This window comes from Chiloscyllium plagiosum, unplaced genomic scaffold (assembly GCF_037043375.1).
Source record: "Chiloscyllium plagiosum isolate Xiang-an unplaced genomic scaffold, Cpla_swu_hap1 HiC_scaffold_18, whole genome shotgun sequence".
Classification (NCBI taxonomy): Eukaryota; Metazoa; Chordata; class Chondrichthyes; order Orectolobiformes; family Hemiscylliidae; genus Chiloscyllium; species Chiloscyllium plagiosum.
This window is the reverse complement of record NW_028270156.1, coordinates 83,809,545-83,815,819: the sequence shown is the minus strand read 5'-3', so window position 1 is coordinate 83,815,819 and position 6,275 is coordinate 83,809,545. Positions and strand designations below refer to the sequence as shown.

Sequence of the window (6,275 nt, the reverse complement as noted above, 5' to 3'; positions counted from 1 at the left end):
TTGCTGATATTTGAGGGTCCCTATTCTCTCCCTTGTTAACCTTTTGTCATTAATGTATTTGTGAAAACCCTTTGGATGCTCCTTCACTCTGTGTGCCAAAGTTATTTCATGACGCCTTTTTGCTCTCCTGATTTCCCTTTAAGTACATTCCTCCTGCTTTTATGCTGTAAGCATTCACTCAATCTATCCCGTATATGCCTGACATACGCTTCCTTCTTTTTCTCGAGTCATCCAGCATTCCCTACACTACCAGCCTTTCCTTTCACCCTAACAGGAATATACTTTCTCTGGATTCTCATTATCTCATTTCTAAAGACTTCTCATTTTTTAGCAATCCCTTAACCTGTGAACATCTGCTCCCAATCAGCCTTACAAATTTCTTGCAAAATATCAATAAAATTGGCCATCCGCCAGTTTAAAAAATCAAGTTTTAGACACGGTCTATCCTTCTGCATCACTATTTTACAACAAATAGAATTATGGTCGCTGGTCCCATAGTGCTCCCCCACTGGCACCTCAGTCACCTGTCCTGCCGTATTTCCCAAGCGTAGGTCAAGTTTTGCACCTTCTCTAGTAGGTACGACAACATACGGCAACAGAAAAATTTCGTGTACATATTTAACAAATTTATCTCCTTCATCTTCTCCCTTTACGCTATGGCAGTCCCAGGAGATGCTTGGAAAGTTAAAACCCTTTACCATAACCAACCTATTATTCTTACAGAAAACTGAAATCTCGTTACAAACTGGTTTCTCAATTTCCCTCCGATTATTGGCGGGGGGTGGGGCGGGGTGGCGGAGGTACAATACAATTCCAGTAGGGTGATCATCGCTTTCTTATTTCTCAGTTCCACGCAAGCAACATCTCTGTATGTATTCCTGGGAATATCCTCCCTCAGTACAGCTGTTTTATTAACCCTTATCAAACACTCCATTCCCGCACCTCTCTTGCCTCCCTTTCTGTCCTTCCTGTAGCCTTTGTATCCTCGCATGTTAAGCTGCCAGTCCTGTCCATCCCTGAGCCATGTTTGTGTAATTGCTATGATATCCCAGTCCCATGTTCCTAACCATGCCCTGGGTTCATCTGACTTCCCTGTTCGGTCTCTTGCGTTGAAATAAATGCTGTTTAATTTATCAGTCGTACCTTATCAGTCGTACCTTTGTCACTACCTGGCCTGACTGCATGATTAGCTTCTTTTCGCAACTGTACCAGTCTCAGATTGATCACTTTCCTCACTATCTCCCTGATCGCACTCCCACCAACCTTATAACGTTAAATCCTCCCAAGCATCTCTGGGAAATTTCCCTGTCAGTATATGAGTCCCCTTCCAATTCAGTTGCAATCCATTCTTCTTGTCAAGGTCACTTTTCCCAGGTGACATCCCAATAACCTAAAAATATGAATCCTTCACCCATACACCGGCTCCTCAGCCACACATTCATCTGCTCTATCCTCATTTCATATCATCATTACCTTGTAGCACTGGTAGTATTCCAGATATTACCACACTTGAGGACCAACTTTTTAAATTCCTGGCTAACTTTTGATATTCCTCTTTCAGAATCTCATCATTTTACCATCCTATGAAATTGGTTCCAATGTGTAAAATGACCCTCTGCTGGTCCCTCTCCTCCATCAGAACATTTTCCACCCTCTCTGAGACATCCTTGACTCTGGAACCAGGGAGGCAACACGCCATTCTGATATTCTGCTGCTGACCACAGAAACATCTGTCTGTAACTCTTCCTCGAGACTCCCCTAACACAATCGACCTCTTGTGTTAGGGACACCGACGTACAACTCATTCCATCAGAGCCAGTCTCAATACCAGAAACTGGGTCGTGCTATGTTCCCCGAAGAATCCATCCCTGCCTCCGTTTTTCATTGTTGCTTGAGATGGGGAGATTCACAGAAGACTCCTGCACTACCTGCCTACCTCTCCTACCTTTCCTGGAGTTAACACATCTATCTGACTGTAACTGTGGTCTTTTTCCCTTCCTGTTACTCTCATCCATCACGCATCCTTGCTCTTGTAAATGCCGCATTGTGTTTAACTGTCGCTCCATCCGATCTATTCGATCTGATAGGATTCATAACCAAAGATATTTATTGCCGATTTATTGCTCAGTAACACATATAATCTCTTGAAACTCCCACATCTACAGACCCAGAAAATAACACCGTCTTATTGCCCTACAAAACACTGCTCCACGCTAACTTCATACCTATGGCTTAAATTTTTAAGTTTCAATCAAGAGTCAGATCTCAATAAAACACATACTCAAGAACCCACTGTACTCACTCTTTTAGATTTACAGCAAGGTTACACTTAAAACTATTCACTTATCTGTTTCTATGCTGGGACTTCTCCCAAACAGGCTCTTCCAAGCTGAGTTGTGAATTTCGCTGTTTGTTAAGTTTCCGTTGACTCACTACGATGTCCAGCATTACATGAATTCAAACCACAAAGGCAGTAGGTGGCGAAACAAACTTACTCAGAAAATTTGTAATGAACAATATGATAATGATTATGTGCGACTGTCTGACCCGTTCTTGGAAATAAAGAGATTAAGTTTTGTCCCATAAGAAAGCGAACCTTATTGTATATTAAGTGTTCTGCATAAAACATAAACGTTTCATTTATAGAATGTCGTTAAATCAGCAATTTAACTACACATTATGTGCACAAACCTAATACAATAGACCTTTTAATATATAGTTTTGATAAGACACCCCCAACCGAATCAATGAAAAGTGCAAGTAGGCCATCTAGTGGCTGTTTTGTAGTATTGTGTCAGCTGAAGCACTGGAATATCTTTGAGCTGATTGTATTTTGGAACAGTTCATTGACTGCTTCCCATGGTATATATAATGTCGTGACTAAAGTTGGTCAATACTAAAGGTCTGTTTCCGTGATTTTTAACACTCACCAAATAAAAGTTTTGCTTTCTCCTTCCTAACTGTTTGATGTACTTGTCTGATAACAATTTTCTATTTATATAGGACATCCTGACTGCAATGCATCTCAACTTTCCCCAGTCTTCTTCAGTAAATGAATATTTTGCTTATCCATGTTGAATGTGAGATTGACAATGCACAGCATTATACTACATCAGCTGATTTTTTTTGGTAACTCTGCTTAACTATATCTTCCTGATGGAGACTCTTACTGTTCGACTCATTGCTTACTTTCTTGACTCTGTATTAGTGTGACTACAGTTTGTGATTATGAATGTAACAGCACTGATCTCTCGTTACAGTTTAGTGACCTGCAAATGACATTTTCCCTCAATCTTTTTCTCATCATGACTCAACTCTCACTCTAAACTAGTACATTCATAATGTCACCATGTGCTGTGAGAACGGATTGTAACATTATTTAGGGAATATTATAAAATGGCCTTTAGAAATTCATACACAAAACATCTGCAGGCCATGCTTTATCCATTCTGCTTGATTTGTCCTCCTAGGTTATGGATTAATTTGTCATCATGTTTTGCTTTTCATAAAGCACTGCTATCTTTGCTTCATTTCGAAATGTCTTGCAACAACCTCCTTTGAAAAAAGCAGTGTAGCAATATTTTCCCCTACGGTAACTGTTAGACTGACACAGACATTTTTTCCTGATTCTTTTTCCCATCCTTGCATTGAGTCAGAGAGTCCTTCGTGGTAATCTCAGGCAGTGAGAGAGATTGAACGCATCACTGTACATCATAAACAAGCTGACCAGCTAACAATCCCTCTTTCAGAAGGTGCAGGTCAGAATAGAATCAGAAGCGGGCAGTCCCATCCATCTGGGAAATGGAGGTGAGGCTGTGCAATTCAGAGGCTGAACTACTGTTCAGGATTAAAACAACGATGCTGCTGAATAAAAAGAGGTTGTTGTGATGTTAGACCCTGGCAGGTAAAACAGTGACAATGATTTGACTGGACGCAGAGTAAATACCATGACGACTATTTCACCCTGAGAAATGAGCAGGCACACAGCTTGAAACAATGTATTTCGAGAACGTTTAATTTTCACAATTGCAATCCTCAGCCACATCAGAATAGGGTATTCTGAGTGAGAACACGTGTTGATAATTAACGAGTTTGGGAAGAAAGTTTTGGTTTAACTGTTTTTTTTAATCAATAGGATACGAAATTTCATCATCTTTTTCATCTCTTCCCTGAACTTGGTTTGTGTGGCTACATAAATACATGGGTTTGTACAGGAACATGAGAATGTACTCAGACTCTGTGGCAATATATGTTGGAGCTGTGTGATCCCCTCGGTAATATGCTGTTGTGGTGAGTTTGCTGGTTAAAATGTTAACGACTGCTGTTAGCCACAATAGGACAAAACTGTTACATACACTGAACAGTAACACAATTGATTTCCTTCTGCTTTTCATCTCTGGGTTGGTGCTATTCTCATTGCTGAGGCCCCGCAGTCCACTACGGACTTTGCTGGTCACTAAAATACGCTGGACTGTCAAAGTGTTGAACAGTAATATCAAACAAAAAGGCTGCCAGGCTACTAAAATACTTTCCATCAACGAGTAGGCCTCACCTGCAGGCAATGTATAAAAGGCCATATTGGAGCGACAGCCCCAGGCAACTTTGGAAATTATTCGGCTGGGTTCATATGCAAACAAGAAGGTATTTTCTCCAAAGAAATCAGGGCTGGCAGCGTAGTTAAAATGACAGTGGCAGTTCTCACTGTGCAGTAGTTTGATTTAAACGTCTGACAACAGATTGTTATGAACCGATCAATTGTAAAAAAGACAGTGAACCACACAGACATATCCAATATGGCAGGATTAATGCAGAGAATGAAATTACAAACAGCAGTGTAGGACAGAAACGAATGTGGAAAGTGATAACATAAAATGTGATACACAATGAAAATGAAAAATATCATGAGGACATCTGCAGTTGCCATGGCAATCATGTAAGCCAAGATACATTTAGAAAGTCCACAATTTCCACTGGAGAGAATGACGATAGTCAGTAGGTTTGCTGTAAGAAGGAGAGAGAAGAGAAATAGATATCACAGGAAATGTTTGCGTCATAGTCAGAGGTGATTTTACATTGAGTTTCCCAAAGACTTGTTTTTTATAATGGAGACCAACGGCACTGACAGTTTCTTTTGATGACAAAACTACATTTAAAATTTACTGTCGGTTCTCTTCCAACAATCTTTATATTTCATGATGGCAATGTCTAAATTATTTCCAGATAATTGCTAAACATTTTTGATTCCAACAAAACTTTCTGTTTGGACACAAACATTGCGTTAACTTCTAGGATTGATTTTCTTTGTTGATTCTCATCCTGGAGGAGCCACAGAGTAAATGTGCATCACCGAGTCTGTCTTTCACAGTTCCTTCTGATGGCTAAGCGTTTCTCTAATGAGGACTATTCCTGAAATTTGTTACATGAACACCATGACTTTCACTGTCCACGAAGAAAAATAACATTGCCTTACCAAGAACGCCAAAGGCTGCAATCACAGGATAGCAGATGTTCTTTATATGTTGAATTGTTACCATTCTAACGTTAAGAATGAGAAAATTTCGTCACGTTCTCTGGCTCCTTGTGAAATCCATCTGAGATCCTTAATTTCGCTTCCTTTGTAAATTATGCCATCTCCCTGATATTACATGAGATCATACGTTACATTTGTCCAAACAATTAGCGGCAGTCCTTCAACAAATAAGGGATGGCTTTCCACCTCAGTGCGGCTGGATCATCAGGGAGATAATTACAAAGCTCAGGCCATGAATTCCCAAACATTAAACCTGGAGAAGGGAAGATTAACTCAAAGTGTAGGGAATATTTTGTGAAGGCTGAATGGGCCATTCTTTTTGTCATTGCTGTTGTGGAATCATGCTAATGAAAGAAAATCTTCAATTAACTCTCACGTAATAATATTAGATTAGATTAGATTACTTATAGTGTGGAAACAGGCCCTTCGGCCCAACAAGTCCACAACGCCCCGCCGAAGCGCAACCCACCCATACCCCTACATTTACCCCTTACCTAACACTACGGGCAATTTAGCATGGCCAATTCACCTGACCTGCACATCTTTGGACTGTGGGAGGAAACCGGAGCACCCGGAGGAAACCCACGCAGTCACGGGGAGAACGTGCAAACTCCACACAGTCAGTCGCCTGAGGCGGGAATTGAACCCGGGTCTCTGGCGCAGTGAGGCAGCAGTGCTTACCACTGTACCACCTAAGAATTGTTTCGCCTAAGAATGACAGTGGAATATATTGGTACTGACTGCT

At 40.8% G+C, this 6,275-nt stretch overlaps 1 pseudogene; it reads right to left on the bottom strand.

Moving 5' to 3' along the window:
* Window positions 1–4,111: 4,111 nt before the first annotated feature.
* On the bottom strand, window positions 4,112–5,534 carry LOC148147023 (uncharacterized; annotated as a pseudogene).
* Between the last annotated feature and the right edge of the window lie 741 nt (window positions 5,535–6,275).